Genomic DNA, 21,888 nt, shown 5'->3' with positions numbered 1-21,888 from the left:
ACATCACAAGGAACTCATAATGATCATAACGAGTCTTGAAGGCAGTCTTCAGGATATCTGACTCCCGAATTTTCAACGGATGATAGCCTGAATGCAAGTCAATCTTTGAGAACACTCTGGCACCATGTAGCTGATCAAATAGGTCATCAATACGTGGCAATAGATACATGTTCTTCTCTGTAACCTTGTTCAACTGTGGATAATCAATACACATGCGCAAAGAACCATCCTTCTTCCTTACAAACAAGACTGGAGCACCCCAAGGTGACATACTAGGCCGAATGAAGCCCTTATCATGCAACTCTTGCAACTGCTCCTTTAATTCTTTCAACTCTGCTGGGGCCATATGATAGGGAGGAATAGAAATGGGCTGAGTGCCCAGTAATACCAAAATTGATATCCATGTCGGGTTGCATGCCCGGAAGATCCGCTGGACATACATCGGGATAATCCCTCACTACCGGAACTGACTCAATGGCAGGAGCATCAACACTGACATCTCTCACGAAGGCTAGATAAGCAATATACCCATTCTCAACCATCCGTTGAGCCCTTAGAAATAAGATAACCCTGCTAGAAACGTAGTCTAATTCACCCCTACACTCAATCCGTGGTAAAACTACCATAGCCAGCTTCACAATCTTGGCGTGACAATTGAGAATAGCATGATAGGGCGACAACCAGTCCATGCCCAAATTAATATCACAATCTACCATACTGAGCAATAATAGATCAGCTCTGGTCTCAAAACCACTAAAAACAATAAAACACGACCTATACACATGGTCAACAACAATAGAATCTCCCACATGTGTGGACACATATACAGGAGAAGTCAAAGAATCATGGGATATACCCAATTATGGAGCAAAGTAAGATGACACATATGAATAAATGGAGCCTGGATCAAATAAGACTGATGCATCTCTATGACAAACTGGAGAAATACCTGTGATGACTGAGTCAGATGCAATTGCCTCCGTCCTAGGAGGAAGAGCATAAGAACTAGCCTGACGTCCCCTCTAGGGCGACCTCTACCTGTCCAAACTCCACCTCGAGCTGGCTGTGCAGGTGGACTGGCAACCAGTGCGGTAACCATGGCCTGAGAAGCTTGAGGACCTAGTGGAATATGCGGAGCCTGAGTAGTATTTGGAGGTGCACCCCTCCTAAGTCTAGGGCAATCCCTCAACATATGATGAGTGTCACCACACTCAAAACAAGTCCTTATAGGACGTGGCTGCTGAAACTGGCTCGGGCCTGGACTGATTGCTGAAAGCACCCCGTGCAGGAGGTGCACTAGATAGTAGCGGTGCATAATGGGCAACCTGAGGCCTGGGAGTGGCTAGAATGCCACTGGAAGATGGAAGTGCTGAATTAATAAGGCAATTCACATATCCCCTACCATGACGGGCTACAACTGGGCCCGGGCAACACTATATCTGCCAGAATCATGAGGCCTCTTGGCCTCCCTCTCCTCTCTCCCCCGGGCCCACACACCCTCCAATCTCCTAGCAATCTCCACTACCTCCTAGTATGCGATGTCCATCTCCAGCTCTCGGGCCATGCTGAATCTGATACCAGGGTTGAGCCCCTCGATAAATCGACAAACTGGACTGCATACTCCAATACAGTCATAGCACATTGGTGCAATTGCTCAAACTTTACGCGCCATGCATCCCTGAGACTCTGGGGAACAAACTCCCTCAAGAACATATCTGAGAACTGAGCTCAAGTGAGTGAAGCTGCCACGGCCGGACTACCCAACTCATACGCCTGCCAACACTGATAAGCTGCTCCCTTAAACTGGAATGTAGTGAAAGCAACCCCACTAGACTCAACAATACCCATTGTACGGAGGATACAATGGCACTCATCAAGAAAACTGTGGGCATCCTCTGACGCCAAACTGCTAAAAGTAGGAGGGTGGTACTTCTTATACCTCTCGAGCCTGAGCTGGTCCCCCTCGAAAGCTGCTGTCCTACTATCAGGCTGTACTGGTATGACCTCTGGGACCTGGTCAACCTAGATTTGCTGCTCTGGGGTACGGGCTGTGGGAGTCTCTGCTCCTCCCCTGGCCTGAGATATGGCAGGAGCTAGTAGAATCAACCCTGCAAGATCTAAAGTGCCGAACATGCTCAGAAACTGGGCGAGAGTCTCCTGAAGTGCAGAGGTAGTGAGAGGCATCTCAGGTGCCTGCTCTTCAACTGGAGCTACTAGTGACTCCTCTATAGTAGCTCGTATAGGTGTCTGGCTGCACCACGGGGACATCCCCGGCCTCTACCCGGGCCCGGCCTCTCGCGTCTCTAGCAGGGTGAACGGGTGTCTGGACATCCGATCCGGCTACTCGTGTCCTCACCATATGTAAGACAATAGAAAGACAAAAATTTAGAATTTCGAAGTTAAACAAATTTACACGATAAGGAATCAAAGATGTGAAGCTTTTCTTAACAGTTCCATAGCCTCCCGAAGATATGTACAGACGTCTCCGTACCGGTTCGCGAGACTCTACTAAACCTGCTTGTGAATCGTAACACCTATGAACCTAGAGCTTTGATACCAACTTGTTACGACCCTAATTTTTCTCTGTAGGATGTCGTGATGTCACCTAGCCTCTAAGACTAAGTAATCTTAACAAACATGCGGAAGTAACTGAAATAATAATTTAAAAATCTCAAACCCAACAACTAATATAAGGAACAAATCTCCACAGCTCAGCGTGTATACAATAGCCCAAAACCCGTCGTAATACAAGTCACAAGCTCTATGACAATATTAAAATAATTCCTATACAACTGTGTCTAGTAAAGAAGGAAACAATATAGAAAGGGATAGAAGGGGACTCCGAGGCCTGTGGACGCGGGCAGTTGTACCTTGAAGTCTTCAAATGCGAACTCAGCTCCCTAGTGGCTAGACTGGTAGGAGGTACCTAGATCTGCACAAAACGATGTGCAGAAGCATAGCATGAGTACACCACAACGGTACCCAGTAAGTGCCAAGCCTAACCTTGGTAGAGTAGTGACAAGGTCAGGTCAGGGCCCTACTGGAAATAATAAGAAACATGATGAAAGATTCAACAATATAAAAATAATGACAATGGAATGAAATAAGTAATGAGTATACTAAAAGTTTACACAGAGTCAAGGAAAATAGTACATCACGGAAGGAAACAAGGATTGACATGTTAAGGAAACAAAACAACCAAAGACAAGTGCATCAAATAGAGAAAGATCATTAAGGGTCACTAATGACGTACCTCCTCGTAGTCCCAAATCCCAAGAACATCTCACAATCTTTCCTTATATCACCGCGGAAGCTCTTACATTTAGTTTTGAAAATTAATTTCTCGAAATACCATCCCCTGTTTTAGCCCACCGTATCACACCGCATGGCTTCTAGTAGTTTCCCTACTAGCCACACGTATCCAGCCCACCTTATCTCACTGCATGTATTTCAACCCCAAAACCTTATACCACTGCATGCTTATCAATATCACAACATATCACAAATCGCACCTCAAGTGCACAATATCACAACTTCCCAGAGAAACCAAACAATAATACAATTTTACAATAAGGAGCCCACCACTCAACCACAATGTACACAAAGTCTCAACAATAACAATAGGAAGTGAATAACTGAATAGAATAATTTTTCACAACTTAACACTTTGCCTCAATAGGAATCACCACCTTTGTAACTCAATACCAATTTCAACAACAAGATAATTAAAGAATAGCAACTTCAAGTAAAGAGTTCAACAATTAAATAAGGAATACAGAATAAAGGAAACAAGAACTTCAACTAAACATGTAGGGCAATTATCATGACTACAACATGTTAAGGTAACTCAATTACGGCATGAATGGAATCTACATATCTAAAATAGGAAATTTCCACATTTAGCCCTTGTACACACTCGTCACCTTGTGTACACGACTTTCACATATCACAATTATCACAACCAGCACAAATCCTTAGGAAAGATTCTCCCACACAAGGTTAGGCAAGTCACATACCTCAAATCGCGCTAGCTCAGTCAACTAGAAGGCCTTTCCCTCGATTATCCAACTCCGAACGACTCGAATCTATCCAAAACAATTTCATACTATAAATATAAACTATAGGAAACTAACTCGGACAATAAAATCACGATCTTTACGAATAAATAAAAAGTCAACTAAAAACATCAACCTGGGCTAGCGTCCCGGAACCCGACCAAAATTACAAAATCCGAATACTCATTCGATATCGAGTCCAACCATACAAGAATTACTCAAATCCAACCTCAAATCACCTTTCAAAACCCCAAATTTAAGCCTATGAAGTTTTTCACAAATTTTCCAACTCAAATAACTAATTACATGATAAAATCAACAATAGATTCGAGTAATTTAACCAAAATCGAGTTAGGAATTCTTACCCCAATAATCCCTATGAAAATCTCACGAAAATTCGCCTCACGCCGAGATCTCTAAGTCAAAACTATGAAATAACAGATAAAACCCTCGTTTTTGAAATTGTATTTGCTGCCTAGTGATTTACATATTGCGATCGCGGAATTTTCTTCGCGATCATGAAGAAAAAAATCTTCATCACTCCAAAGCCTTTTACGTGAAAGTAGAGAACAAGTCGCGAATGCGGTGAGTAATAATCCAAAGCATCGCGATCGCGTTCACACATTCGCGATCGCATAGAGCAATGCGTCAACCTTCCTAGGCCTCCTCTTCCTTCATTGCAAATGCGACACCACTTACGCGTTCGCGAAACGCGACACCACTTACGCGTTCGCGATTCACTGCCCCTCCAAGCTTCGATATTGCGTAAGACATCTTGTGATCACATAGAACAAATTCACGCCTACCAATCTTAAGGCTTCGCAATCGCAGCCCCTTTTCGCGATCGCATAAGAGGAAACTAGACTCAGAAAACCAGCAATCTCACAAAGCAAAAAATGAAGCCGAACTTGATCCGAATCACTCCCGAGACTCCCGGGACCTCAACCAAACATTCCAACAAGTCCTAAAATATCATACGAACACGCTCGAATCATCAAATAACATCAAACAATACTAGGACCACGAATCACGTATAGATTCAAGCCTAAGGAACTTATGAACTTCCGAATTTCGAACTATTGCCGATTCATACCAAAACAATTTCGATTCACTTCAAATTTTGCACACAAGTAATAAATGACATTACAGACCAATCCCAATTTACAGAATCGGGATCCGACTCCTATATCAATAAAGTCACTCCCGGTCAAACTTCCCAAATCTTCCAAACCTTCTACTTTCTACTTTTGCCAATTCACGCCGAAACGACCTACGGACCTACAAATAAACATCCGAATGCGCTATTAAGTCCAAAATTACTATATGTAGCTATTATAACTGTCAAAACTCTATTTTGGGGTCGTCTATGGAAAAGTCAAACTACGGTCAACTCTTTCAACTTAAACCTCAAACTTAGGGACTATGTGTCCCATTTCGCTCCAAAACTCACCCGCAACAAAACCCAAATACCCCGACAAGTCACATGATCACAATATAGAATAGAGGAGGCAATAAATAGGAGATCGAGGCTAAGATGTTCAAAACGACTAGCCGGGTTGTTATAACTGTAGACTCTCTATGAATGAGATTAATGTTTCAAATGCCTAGTTTTTAGGGGTTGTGATAGAAGGAGCTGTGACACTTTCAAAAGAGGGAATCAGACTAGGCTATCACTGTTCTAGAAGAGGAAGCGTAGCTGGTACGTTGAACCATGTCTGTCACCGATAAAAGATATCCCTAAAGTGGGGACCCCGAAGATACTTAAAAGCCTTCCTTCATAGATAATCAGTAGTAATCATCTCGCTAGCTATTCTGAGTAAGAGGGGGAGGACTTGATGTGATTACTATTAGACCTCCAACCCCAAGAGGAAAATTTCTTGCCTTACGAAAACAAGTTCATTTCATTTTCCCGGGAAGTTTGGAAAAAAACCGCTTCCTCCTTGAAGGCGTAAGGAAGAGCTATTCATGTGAAACTACCTCTGGCTTATTTACTGCTTTACTTTTAGCTTTTTCCTGGGGCATAGAAGGAGTTGATCCTGGTCGAGATAAATGGATTTAGGAATTCATACCCGGTTCAAGGGAAAAAGGCAAGTAACATTCTATAAAAACCTCACAAGATATGCCGTAGATATAATGCCTCCAAATCTTCAATGCATGAACAATGGCTGCCAACTCTAAGTCTTGAACGGGGTAGTTCTTATCATGGGGCTTCAATTGGCGTGAAACATAAGCAATCACCCTAACCTCCTACATCAAGACACACCCAATGCCAATCCGAGTAGCATCACAACACACCGTATATAAACCTGATACTGAAGGTAAAACTAGAACCAGAGTTGTGGTCAAGGCAGTCTTGAGCTTCTAAAAGCTCTCCTCACACTCATCAGACCACCTAAATGGAGCACCCTTCTAGGTCAATCTAGTCAAAAGTGTAGCAATGGAAGAGAAACCCTCCACAAAATAGCGATAATATTCGGCCAAGCCAAGAAATCTCCTAATCTCAGTAGCTGAAGAAAGTTTGGGCCAACTTTGAACTGCCTCAATATTCTTCGGATCTACCTCGATCCCCTCACTGCATACCACGTGACCCAAGATTGCCACAAAATCAAGCCAAAACATACAATTGGAGAATTAAGCATAAAACTTATTCTTCCTCAATGTCTGGAGTACAATCCTCAGATGTTGCTCATGATCTGTATGGCTGCATGAGTACACCAGTATATCATCAATGAATACTATGACAAAAGAGTCATGATATGGCTGGTATACACTGTTCATTAGATGCATAAATGTTGCCGGGCATTGGCCAGCCAAAAAGACATCATAAGAAACTCGTAGTGACCATAGCGGCTGCTGAATGTTGTCTTTAGAATATCAGAATCTCGAATCTTCAACTGGTGATACCCAGATCTCAAATCAATCTTAGAGAACACTCTAGCATCCTAAAGCTAGTCAAATAAGTCATCAATGTGAGGTAGTTGATACTTTTTCTTAATTGTAACTTTGTTCAACTACCTGTAATTAATCCACATCATAGTACCATCCTTCTTATTCATAAACAGGACTGGTGCACCCTAAGGCGACACACTACGCCTAATAAATCCTTTATCAAGAAGTTCTTGAAGTTGTTCTTTTAATTCCCTCAAATATGCTGGTGCCATACGATACAGAGGCATAGAGATGGGCTGGGTACCCAGCACCAAGTCAATACTAAAATCAATGTCCCTGTCGGGTGGCATGCCTGTCAGGTCTCCAGGAAACACATTTGAAATGTCTTGCACTACCGGAACATAATCAATGGTAGGAGTATTAGCACTAACATCCCTCACAAAAGCCAATTATGCCAAACATCCCTTCTCAACCATCCATTGAGCCTTTAAGTATGAAATCACTCTATTGGGAACATAATCAAGGGAACCCCTCCACTAAACCCTAGGCAATCCCGGCATCGCAAACGTCCCAGTTTTAGCGTGACAATCTAGAATAGCGTGACATGGTGAAAACCAATCCATGCCTAAAATCACGACGAAATCAACCAAACTAAGCACTAAGATATCAGCTCTCGTCTCTAGTCCCCCAATAGTCACCACACACGACTGATACACACAGTCTACTATAATAGAATCACCCACCGGTGTAGATACATGAAAATGCATAGCTAAGGAATCACGAGGAATATCCAAATAATGAGCAAAATACGATGATACATATGAATAAGTGGAACCAGGGTCGAATAATATAGAAGCATCCCAGTGGCATACTGAAACAATACCTGTGATCACTGCGTCTGAAGCAACTGCCTCTAGCCTGGCGGGAAAAGCATAGCATCGAGCCTGACCACCACCTGATCGACCTCCCCCTCTAGGGCGACCTCGAAATGCCTGAGTCCCACCCCGAGCTAGCTGAGCGGGTGGCGAAGAAACTGGTGCGAAAGTCATAGTCTGACCTCTCTGCTGAACTGGACCTCCCATAAGGCGGGGGCAATACCTCCTCACATGCCTCGACTCTCCATTCTCGTAGCAACCTCTAACTACAAATGGTGGCAGGGACTGAATCAGACCCCTAGAACCAGAATAACCACTAGAAAAACTAGGTAATGATGATCCCTAAACTGATGGAGCACGGGATGAACTCTGAGCTGGGAGAGCACTTAAAGATGACTGCCCCGGACGAGGACTGTATGAACCATGGCTAGCTAATGCACCATGATGAACCAGACGAGCCGTCTGGGCGGGCTAATAATGACGACCCCCGCTGTGATGGAACTGTTCTCCAGACGAGGCACTACTGAAACCACCTGAACTACGGGCCTCTTGGCCTCCCACTCCTCAAGCTCTTGACTGTGAACCAACTCTCAAAATCACCTCATCAAACCTCGTACCCGTCGCAACCTCCTGAGCCATAATGAAGCATAATCCATAGTTGAGGACATCAATGAACCTCCTAACCCTCTCCCTCTTAGTGGGAACCAACTATACCGCGTGATGAGCCCACTCTCAAAATCGCATCTCATACTGAGTCACTGACATACCCTTCTGGCGTAGCTGCTTAAACTGCCTATGCAATTACTTTCTGCGAGTCTGTGGGATAAATTTCTCTAAGAAGAGAACTGAAAACGCAATATCCAGGCATACTCTTAAGTCCAAAATCACCATACGAAGCTATATTAACCATCAAAACTCTTTTCTGGAGTCATTTACTCATAAGTCAACATCCGATCAATTCTTTTAACTTAAGTTTCCAACCTTGGGACTAAGTGTCCCAATTCATTCCAAAATATCCCAAGAACCAAACCAACCACCCCGACAAGTCACATGACCACAAATGAACATATAATAAATAATAAATGGGGAAACGACTCTAAAATACTCAAAATAACTTGCCGGGTCGTTACCGTCGCTCATTCTCAAGAGTTCTTTCTGCAAAGACCGAAACGTCCTCTAATATAAATCACTGCAAACTGAGTTTTGTGGGATAGAAGAATATCTTCTGCTGCCAGCGGTTAAAGCCAGTGCCAACCAATATTTTAGGCTTTTCTCTGATGCAGACATTGTATGGCTTGACAAGGTAGTAGCCGCTGCCGCAACAGATTCATTTTGATATTCCGGATATACTATCATTTTTGTACATAGAATTGACATGAATAGATTTAGCAAATGGGTAAAAAATTTATATCTTAATATCGAATATAAATTGAGTAGAAAATCACTAGGATTTTAATCTAAAAAAAAATGAGTAGAAAGTTACAATGACTTTAATCTGAAATGAAAGTAGAAAGGTTGAAGATTTTAGTCTCTAAATCGGGAGTAGAAAATTACTAGAATTTTAGTCTCTCAAAACAGAATATAAGATGAACACAAAAATATATTTAAATTCTTTATGTTTGTTAGTAAACTGTATTAAAAACAAAAAATAAAAAATACAAATGTTAGAACCGAAACAAAAAATATTTCGAGCCCATAATTTTTATGTGTGTCTTTAACGAATTTAATTCTCTATTTTTTCTAAGATACTTGGATTAATTCCTCTCAGGTTAACACGAAAACATTATCCTGTAATAGCGGCAATGAAAATTATAGAACTTCGACAAACTCAAATGGCATAGAAGAATCACACTTGACACTTACATATTCCGTTTGAAAACGATGCAATAATGCAAAATAATGAGAGGGGAGAGTGTTTGCAGAGTTTTCATGTTCGAAAAATGAGGCCAAACATTTGAATTTATAGCCAATTGGTTTGAGTTGAAAATGTGCAAAAGTGCCTATTTAAATAAGACAGTGTCTTCGGCACAAATAAATTTTTGTTAAGTATTGTTTGGTCGTGAATTCCAAATTAGAAAATGACTATTGGAAAAATACCGCGAATTTTAACAATATTGCGCAAAATTTTATGGAAAAATTAAAATAAATAACAAAAAGGAAAAATAATATCTCAACTCTTTAAGATATAGAAGAAATGCTTCTATATATAAGCATAATAATTTTCCTCTTCTTATCAATGCAGGACAAAATTCCTTTATAAACGAAACATTTCGAACATTTCATTCCGCTCTAATTCTATTTGCCTCCATTTTTCATTCAAACCTCAACTAAAACCTCGACACCAACTGTTCAATTCATCTCCAAATGAGTTCCAACTTGAAACGGAACTTCTAACCAACAACTAATTCAGTCCCCAAACACCAATTTTAACAAACAACAATAATTTCAAATAACCAATTTTAGTACAGTTCACTTGATATTTCGAGCCAATAATTGCACTTTTTGAATCAAATTTTTTAGGTCTTTTATAATTTGTAGAAATAATATCTATGAGAAAAGGTGCAAAATAGAGTATCCTAAGATTGATTATTTGTTGAAAATGCTTGTTTACTAGTTGAAAAAATGAAATGAAAGTTTAGGCTTAACCAAAAAGAAAAGCAATTAAGACAAATCTCTGGAGAAGAAGCGTTTTATGTGAGCATGTCACGGCCCAAAATCTCCCCACGTTGTGATGACACCTAATCCAACCGGTTAGGTAAGAAAAATAGTACAAGTCACTACTATAGCGATAAATCATCTAAACTATTAATAAAACTGTAGATGAATTCGATACAACTATCCCAATGACTGGTAGTACAAGTCATGAGCCACTAAGATTTAGATTTACAAAAGGTAGCATGAATCCGGTATGATGGTACGTCTCAAATGCAAGGCTTTGTCTTCCACAGTTACTCAGGTCCAGAATCTATACGCAAGGTGCATAAGTGTAGAATGAGTACAACTGACCTCATGTACTTAGTAAGTATTTGGACTAACCTCAGAGAAGTAGTGACAAGGTTTTTAAGTCAAAAGATACTCACTTGGTAGAACTTGTGCAGCTCAACAACATGTATATTATAGAGAAAATATTCCAGAAAGATAATTACGGAATATAGAATATAAACAGTAAAGGTGCACAACTGGGATATGGTAATAAACAAACTCTACTAAATATACATATTCAACAAATAACAGTCCCCTGCTAACAAAGAGTTATGCACCATATAATATGTGTGCTCAATACTCATATATGACTTTAAACCTGCGCCCAACATGATCCGATTCCATATCAATTGCCAAGTAACACATATAAGCGAACCTTTCAAAAGTCAAATATATCAATGCATGATGACAACTTTCTTATCACGTCAATCTGATACGCTACCGTCAACTCAACAAAATATGAGATATTAACACCACATAGGTAAAATTGATCTCGACAACCAAATCATCAAATAATAACAGAGGCATGGATTAGCATGTTAGTTGCAATGCAAAAATCATGTAAAATGCATGACAAACATAAATAATTCACATGCACATTCAAGAATGTCATCCTCGTACCACTGCATACACATCATCAATAAAATCACCCCCAAACTATCACATAACATCATCAATAATGCCACCCTTATTTCGATGCATGCACAATATCAATAAATACCACCCTTATTTCACCACATGCGCAATCACCACCCTTACTTTGCCACATGTGCAAGCCTGAAACATTCAATCCTTATTTCTTCCCATCCGCAATAATAATCACAATCATACGGTAAAGACCTCATATCAACACTAAATAAATCCTCCAAAATGTCCACATGTGCCAAAATCATCACAAAGCAATATGCCAAATTTTCAACAAAGATAAAAGCCCATAATTTTATCAATAAAATGTACAAGGACATGATAATAATAAAATACGGATGTGTGTTCAACATATAAAGCGTGACTACGGCTTAATCAATTATAGCAATCAAGTTCAAGTAGTCATTCAAATGATCACATATGTGTCATAGAGTGCACACGTCCCAATCAAGGCACAACACAAAAACAAGTACGGATGTGTGTTCATAACATACATATATCTACATCCGAGGCAAGCATAGCATAAGTCTCTATATTTGCTCATCATGTACAAGATAAGATACTAGTAGCCTCAACATTACTCTAGCATGGTTTGTTGTGCTTACGTAGTCAATTAATTAAATAATACATTGATTCAAGTAAAACACACAACCAAATAAAGCATAACATAATCTAGAATATACCCCGAGCATGAATACTTATTGCACATGTAAATACGCTCTTCACCTTATATACACATCACGCCCGCGTGTAGCAAACAACAACAGTTATTAGGAAAAATTCCCTCAACCAAAGCTAGGAAAGACACTTGACTCAAACAAGCTAAATCAACACTTTAAAAATGCCTTCTCATGCGAATCAACCTCCGAACGGCTAGAATCTAGCCACAAACAACTCAATAAGATCAAATAAAGCCATAGGAATCAAGCCCAAACGATAAAGGTCGAATTTTTAATCAAATACTCAAAGTAAAAAAAAAAGTCAACCCGAGCCCGCACTCAGGAACTCAAGAAAAACTCAAAAATTCCGAATACCAATTTGAATACGAGTCAGAATATAAATGTTTCATCCATAACCAAGTCGAAATCAGGGTTGAAATCTCTATTTTTTACTTTAGAAAAACTTTGCCAAAACCCTCAATTTTTCTCTCTTGGATTCGCCAATCAAATGCCAAAATCAAAGATAGAATCATAAATAATAATCGAATCCGAGTCAAAAACACATACCCAATCCAAGTGGGTGAAAATCTCTTGATGAATCGCCCAAATTCGGGCTCTCAATCTCAAAATATGATAAAATTAAGCTAACCCTCGAATACAATAAGATGTATGTAATTCTGCATATGAGGACAATAACATTGCATATGCGACCTTGCATCTGCGAGCCCTTGCTTGCATATGCGAATATATCCGAGTTTCACCAATCTCGAATCCACGAACCAAGCACCGCATCTGCGGCTCTGCAGGTGTGCACAAACTCTTGCAGAAGAGCCTTCGCATCTGTGCCACAAGCTCTGCAAAATCAATTTCTCATCTTAGTTATCAAACTCGCATCTGTGAACAAATCACTACAGGTGTGGCATCGCACCCGCGCCCCCTCATATGCAAAAGCGACAATCTCCAAGAACACATCCTCCTTGCATAAGCAAACTAAATCCTACAAAAGCGACAATGCACCTGTGACCAATCCTCCGCAGGTGCGAAACACCAGTAATAGAACTACAAAACAAGATCAAAATAATCCGAAACTCATCAGAAACACACCCGAGCCCCTCAAGATCCCGTCCAAACATACCAACTAGTCCCAAACCATAACACGTACCAACTCGAGGTCTCAAATCACACAAAATAACATCAAAATCATAACATACCTCAATTCAATTTTAATGAACTAATAGAACTTCCAACTTTCAAACCTCATGCCGAGCCATGTGTAGCCAACTAAGAATAATCCCAAAATTTTCACACAAGTCCCAATTGACATAAAAAACTTATTCCAACTCCTAGAACAACAATCCAAATCCATTAACCATAAAGTGAACTCCAGATCAAACCTATAAACCTTCCAAACTTTCAATTTTTTTAACTTTCGCCAATTAAAGACAAAACAATCTAGGAACTTCCAAATTGAAATCTGGAAATATGCCTAAGTCCAAAAATACCATACGAATCTTTTGCAACTATCAAAACTCGAATCTGAGATTGTTTACACAAAAGTCAAACCTTGGTCAATTCTTCAAACTTAAAGCTTCAAAATTGAGAATTTCTGAATCAAATTCGAACTTCCCAAAAATCAGAACCAACCATGCACGCAAGTCGTAATACATCAAATGAAGTGATTTAAGACCTCAAACCACAGAAAGGAATGCCAATGCTGAAAACGACCGTCGTTATATTCTCCCCCGCTAAAACATACATTTATCCTCGAACGTGCCAAGAGTCATTCCAAAGTATAAAATCACTATATAAACTCATCACATGCATACCCATGTGTAATCCCACATCACCACAATCCATATAAGTCCATTGGCTGATCCTGACTGAAGCTTCATTCTTCCACCTTAGCCCATAAACCTTAAAACCAAAATCTAACACCCGGAATGTTATGAACCCAATTTTTCTCCGTATGATGTCGTGATAGCTCCTAGTCTCTACGACTAGGTAAGCCTAACAAAACATAATAATTTGACAGAAGAATTATATAAATGCTAGAAACAAAGCTGAATAATTGATAAAACCTTCCTATACAAAAGATAATCTCAACAAAACGCTCCCCCAAAACCGGTGGAACTGAGTCATAAGCTCTACAGAGTATAACTAGAGTAACTACTACATCACTATCCCTAAGTAAATACAACAGTATATGAGAATAAGGGAAAGTGACTCATAGGCCTACGAACACCGAGCAGGCATACCTTGAAGTCTCCGATAAACGCAGCTAGCAGGAAATCTCTAACGATCGGCACGAGCAGACGTACCTGGGTCTGCAAAAAAATATTCAGAAGCGTAGTATGAGTACACCACAACGATACCCAATAAGTATCGAGCCTAACCCCAGTAGAGTAGTGACGATGCTAGGCCAAGACACCTACTAGGATATAAATAAACAATATGTAATGTAACAAGGATAAATAATGGAAAACAATAAATAACTGGTACTGTCATGACCCAAAATTCCACCACAGGCGTCGTGATGGCACCTAGTCTCTAAGATTAGGTAAGCCAAATTCCATTATATTACGAAGCCATTTTTTTTATATAGAATGTGAATTAAATAGATAATCAAAACCAATATCGGAACAAATATGAATATAACAACCTCCCAAGGCCGGTAGTACTGAGTCACAAACTCTAACTGAATACATGAAATAATCTCAAGGATCGAATACTCAATACTTTTTGATTAATAAGTAACAGTACAATAAAATGAAAAGTCTTCAAGGGAATGCGGCGACCAAGCAGCTCTACCTTGAATCCTTGTGATCACACTTTAACTCTGTTCGAGTTCGATAGCTCCAATACATGGCTCTGTACAAAAATGTGCAGAAGTGTAGTATGTGTACACCACGGTCGGTACCTAGTAAGTATCAAGACTAACTTCAGTGGAGTAGAGATGAGGTACAGTCAAGACACTCACTAGTCTAATAGCCTGTGCAATAAGATATACAAAATAATAGGAAACAAATAACAATAAGGGCAACAAGAACACCATTAATAACGCTCAATAATTTATAAATATAAGTACACCCAAATAAATCAAGCATTTCAAATAAACATCTTTTACATATAATTCTTCCGAATAAATCTCTTTCAAATATAATTCCTTCAAATAAATATCTTTCAAATATACGTCCTTTAAATAAATCTCTCTCAAATATAATTTCTTCAAATAAATACCTTTCTAATGTAATTCTTTCAAATAAATCTTGTTGAATAAAACTCTTTCCAAATAAATATTTTGAATATAATTCTTTCAATTAAAAATTCACCATGTGACACTTAATTTCATAATCATACAACTACGGGTCTCAGCCCATTTTCATATTTTTTATAAACATGGGTCTCAGCCCACTTTCATATTTCCACGGCACTTCATGCCTATAATTAAATCATCATATTTTCCCGGCACCTCGTGCCCTCATTTCATATCATAACTGTATGGACAATTCACGTTCCAATATCATCATTATTTACTCACGACACCTCGTGCCCACATTTCATATCATAATCCGCCTGGCAATGGCCACATACCCCAATTTCAACATAAATCAGACTATTACCAATTTACCAACAACAAGACTAATTGCACAAGATATAAAAATAAACACAATAAAAATCACAACATCACATAAAAATTTCCAACGCAACAACCCCACATCATCACATATCAACCCTGACAATACCCACCCTTATCTCTCCTATAGCCACCCTTATCACTCCTATAATAGCCTCTCTTATCCCTCCGCCCTGACAATATCAATAGCCACCCTTATCGCTCCTATAGCCACCCTTATCGCTCCGTCCAGACAATACACCAACAAACATAACAACAGTGAAATGCCTCCCTTATGCCCATATAATATCAATAGTGACATGCCACCCTTATATCCTCAAAATGATAACTCAATTAACACAATAATTTACACGGAATATTATCGCGACAACGTAACAAAAATCAATTCATATCACAATTTGCCCAATGGCCACAACCAATTCCAAGGATATAACAAAATCAATTAATTTTACAACAAATAGCCCAAGGCTCCACACAATGTATATAAAACCTCAAAAACAATCAACAGCGGTAGAAAAATAATCAACATATGGCACACCTTCATTAATCCAAATTTAGATAATTATATTAACAATTCTTCTTAAGCTTGCTTAATTAATTATTAGCATAGGAAAAATTCATAATGAAATCAAATTCCAAGAAATATCAAACCATCAAACTCACGGAAATCACATAATTATACAAGTAATAATTACATCGAATTGTCATATAAAAACAAGTTCAATGATTGTGATTTGAGGCATGGCAATTAGATGATTAAATATATACCAACAATTATCCAATTTACTACACAATATGCGCAAGACTTAAACTCAATAAATTTTGCACATATAAGCCCGAGTACATACTCGTCACCTCGCATACACGGCTTTTCACATTTCACAAATGGCACATAAGACTTGATGCCTAAGGGATAATTCCTCCACTCGAGGTTAAGCAAGACACTTACCTTTTTTAAGTTAGGCCGATATTCCAAAATAGCCTTCTTGCTTGAATTGACCTCTGGAATGCTTAAATCTATCCAAATTAATTATATAACTTCATTAAAATTCATCGAAAACTAGTCAGGATAATAAAACGTCGGCTTGAAAATTTATTCTAGAAAGTCAATAAAAGTCAACGCGGGGCCCGCCTCTCGGAACCCGACATAATTTTTACGAAATCCGAACACTCATTCCGATACGAGTTCAACCATACCAATTTTATCAAATTTCGATAACAACTCGACCTCCAAATCTTAAATTGTCGTTTTTGGAAGATTTTACAAAAATCTTGATTTTTCTTCCATAAATTCACGGATTCATGATGTAAATGAGTATGGAATCATGAAATATAATCAATATAGGATAAGGAACACTTACCCCAATGTTTTCCCGTGAAAATAGCCCAAGAACCGTGCTCCAAAAATATAAAACGAAATGAAGGAAATGACCATTTTTGGTCCTTAAGTTTCTGCCCATCCGTCACTAAAAGTCCACACCGAAACTGCTCTACTAGACCTCATTCAATCTATTATAACTTTCAGTACAGATGACCAAATAATAAATAATTTAACTTTATGGAAACTAGAATCAAAGGGCTACAACTTTAATATTTTAAAATTTTTTAGATTTTTTATACATTTCGAGATATAAGCTTCCAAAATCGGCTCCACGCATCAGAAATTTCTGACGAAACTGCTCTACCAGCCTTCATTCAATCTATCATAACTTTCTGTACAAATGTCCAAATAATGAATGGTTTAAGTTTTTCGAAACTAGAATCAAAGAGCTACAATATTGATATTTTACAAATGTTTAGATTCTTTATAGATTGCGAGATATAAGCTTCAAAAGTTGGCTCCATGTACCAGAAATTTCTGGCGAATAGCTCTGCAACAGAAATTTCCAGCAACCCTCTTTGTCCGAAATCCATTCCGTTCACTTTCCGAAATTCACCCTAGGCCCTCAGGACCTTAACTAATTATACCAACATGTCTCAAAATACAATAGGAACTTTTTCGAGGCTTCATACCGCGTCAAACAACACCGAAATGACGAATCGCGCATCGAATCGAATTATGAGTTTTCAAATCTTCCAACTTCTATATTTTGCGCCGAAATGTATCAAATAAATCCGGAGTGACTTCAAAATTTTCACGCGAGTCATAAATGACATAATGGAGCTGTTTCAATTTTTAGAATCAGATTCCGACCCCGATATCAAAAAGTCAACTCTCGGTCAAACTGTCCAAAAATATTCTATTTTCCAACTTTCGCCAAAATGCACTGAATTGTCCTACGGACTTCCAAATCCAAATCCGGACGCACGCCTAACTCCGAAATCACAATACAAAACTGTTGACATCATCAAAATTCCATTCCATGGTCGTTTGCTCAAAAGTTAACTATGCGGTCAACTCTTTCCATTTAAGCTTTAAAATGAGAATTTGTCTTTAAATTGAATTCCGAATCTTTCGAAAACCAAACTCGACCACACACGCGGGTCATAGTACATATTACGAAGCTGCTCGAGACCTTTAGTAGCTGAACGAGGCATAAATTCTTAAAACGACAAGTCGGGTCGTTACATCCTCCCCTTCTTAAAATATACGTTCGTCCTCGAAAAGATTTATTCTGAGGACTTTAAATTACTGAGTGTATTATTACATATATACTCGCGGGTGATTCTACATCACCGCAATTTAGCATGGGTCCGACAACACCATCTCAATTGAGATTTTTTCTTTAATCCACATTTATAACTTTAAAGCCAATTTCTTACACTCTAATCAATTTTAGAAGGCTTGATTATCATATTAACACACTGTGTTGGTCTCAACCGCCTGTAGAAATTTCGTGCCTACACACATTGTACGTATGCCCATAACCACATCTCTGGTCATAATAGCTATTCATAATTAATTCCAGCATCCTCAATTAACCTTATATTAATCAAAATCTCATTTTACATTTTCACAACATTGACAACAACACGCAAGGCATGAAGACCTCATAGTTATTTATCCGAATTAATGAATCGCATTTAACTCCATCTCGACATTCACCTTATAGGCTAAAACTCAATATTTACAGCACAATTATGACTAAATATGCGCAGAAACACATAAAACAATTATCAAATAAGCCTAACAGGCATGACTCCTTATTAGTACTATAGTACAATTTAAATTTCACAAAGGGAGAATTTAAACTCATAATTCTTCACCACAAGGACCTCGTCCTTATATAACTTCCACCACGTCTTGTAGCACAGTTTAAATATTTCACATCATATAAAAATGTGAGGTTCTCGCCCTCAACTCTGAATCACAAGTATTTTGCACATTGTGCCAACTTAAATTTTCCATTTCCTTTCTTTCTTCTTTTTTTATTAAATTCCGTAAGCAATTTTCACAACACATAATGAACCCCCATACCAATAGGGCATACAATTCATAAAATTGAAATCAATTATTTCGAAATTACATCAAAACCCACCGTAGTGAGTAATAGCAAGTCACGTTTGGACTTATAGCCCTCCTTAGTGGGTCACAAAATTACGATGCTCACTCATAAGCGGAGCATAATGGAGGACTCACCTCAATATTCAGAACCGAATCAAATTATGGAAAAAAAAAATCCTTTTATAACAAATCGAGATCGTGCCTGTAATGACACCATCTGGTGTAGTGGCCTCAGCCATACCATAGCAAATATATCAATGGGCTGGTCCTCCCCCTCTAGAGCGCCCTCTACCCGCCTGTCCTCCACCCCTAACTGGCTGTGCACATGGGGTAGTAATTGCATTGGGCCCTATAGCCTGAGTGTTCTGATGAAATCCACCTCTCCCAAGTCTGGGACAATCTCTCATGATGTGCCTAGTTTCACCACACTTATAGCAACCCCTTTGCAGTCGCGGTTGCTCGTACTGAGTCTGTACCGGGTAACTGGAATAACCACTGTAAGAATCTCATGTCAGTGGTGCACTATAAGAACTTACTGGGGCACCCTGAGTAATCTGATGTGCGGACTGAGCTGGCCGACTGCTCGAACCTCCGCCATAATGGGTCATAACTGAAGAGTAAAATCTACTAAACCCTCCAGAGCTTCAAGACCTTTTGGCCAAAAACACCCTCAATCCTCCTCGCAATCTCCACTACTTGCTGAAATAGAGTATCAGTTTGCAACTCTCGAGCCATGCATATTTTAAGATCATAATCGAGCCCCTCAATGAATCTGCAGACCCGCACTTTGATGGTAGGAACCAAAGTAGGTGCATGACGAGCTAACTCACTGAACTTGATGGCATATTCTGACACTGTCATGGTGCCCTGACGCAACCATTCAAACTCTGTGCGCCACGCATCTCGGAGAGTTTGGGGAACAAATTCCTTCAACAACATCTCTGAAAACTAAGCCCAAGTAGGTGGTATTGCATCGGCTGGTCTACCTTCTTCATAGATTTGCCACCACAGATATGCTGCGCCTAAAAGTTGAAAATAGTAAAGGCAACTCTGCTCACTTCCACAATACCCATAGTGCGGAGAATACGGTGACACTTTTCTAGAAATCCCTGAGCATCCTCTGTAGCTTTTCCACTAAAAGTAGGTGGGTCATACCTCTTAAACCCCTCAAGTCTCTTTTGTTCTTTTTCTGATGCCTATGACCTAACCTCAGGCTGAACCGGAATAACGGGTTGTACTGGTACTATACCGGGAACTTGACCAATATGAACTTGCTGCTCTGGAGTATGGGTTGTAGGAGTCTGAGCTACTCCTCCAATCTGTGAAATATTCTATGAAATAGAGATCAGTCCTGCCTGTGTTAATGTACCAAACATGTTTAGGAACTGTGCCAAAGTCTCCTGATGTCCGGGGGGTAACAACAAGTGCTTCTGGTACCTGTCCCCTAACTGGAGCTACTAGCGGCTCCTCAACTACTTCTATGACAGGTGCTCTAGTCGTGACATGTTCCCTTCCCCGACCTCTACCTAGGCCCCGGCCTCTTGCAACCCTAGCAGTATGTGCGGATTCTTGGTTAGCTAACCCGATATCATGTGTCCTCACCATCTGTGAGAGAATATAGATACAAAGGCTCAAATTCGACAATCAACAAATCCGCACGACGGGAATGAAAGAAGTGGAAATTTCCTAATAGTTCTGTAGCCTCTCGAAGATAAGTACAGTCGTCTTCGTACCGATCCGCAAGACTCTACTAGATTCGTTAGTGACTCGTAGAACCTATGAACCTAGAGCTCTGATACGAACTTGTCACGATCAAAAATCCCACCACAGTCATCGTGATGGCACTTAAGACTAGGTAAGCCGAATTCCATTACATTTCGAAGCCATTTTTTTAAAATAGAATCTTAATTAAATAGATAATTAAAACCAACAGCGGAACAAATATGAATAAAACAACCTCCCAAGACTGGTAGTACTGAGTCACGAACTCTAACTGAATACATGAAATGATCTTGTCACGACCCAAAACTAACCCCTATCATGATGGCGCCTATCGTGGAACTAGGCAAGCCGACTCATTTCCAAAACAAACCGATAAGTTCATTTTAAAGATAATTTCAAGGTTATTTAACATAAAACCTCCATTTAAAGAGTTCAAATCAAAGAAAAATAGAAGTGCGGAAAAGAAAAGCCCGACATCGAGGTGTCACTAGTCATGAGCATCTGCTACAATCTGTCTAACAATATCAAGGTTAACTCAGCCTGAAAAATAGCTAAATACAACTAGAGAAAGATAAGAGGGAGAAGAGAAGGGGCTACGATCGCCAACCAGCTACCTTGCTATCTCCAAATCAAAAAGTCAACCCCCCGGTCAAACTTCTCAAAAATAAAACTTTCGACATTTCAAACCTAATTCCTCTACGGACTTTCAAATAATATTTCGGACACGCTCCTAAGCCCAAAATCACCATACGGAGCTTTTGGAATCATCAAAATTCAAATCCGAGGTCGTTTACACATAGGTCCATATCCGGTCCACTTTTCTAACTTAAAAGTTTCAATTATGAGACTAAGTGTCTCATTTCACTCCGAGTTCCTTCCGGACTCGAACCAACTAACCCGATATAACATAATATAGCTGAATAACACAAAAAGAAGTAGGAATGGGGAAAACGGGGTTATAACGCTCGAAATGACCGGCCGG

This window comes from Nicotiana tabacum, chromosome 21 (assembly GCF_000715075.1).
Source record: "Nicotiana tabacum cultivar K326 chromosome 21, ASM71507v2, whole genome shotgun sequence".
In the NCBI taxonomy this organism is placed as follows: Eukaryota; Viridiplantae; Streptophyta; class Magnoliopsida; order Solanales; family Solanaceae; genus Nicotiana; species Nicotiana tabacum.
Note: the sequence above shows the minus strand (reverse complement) of the source record.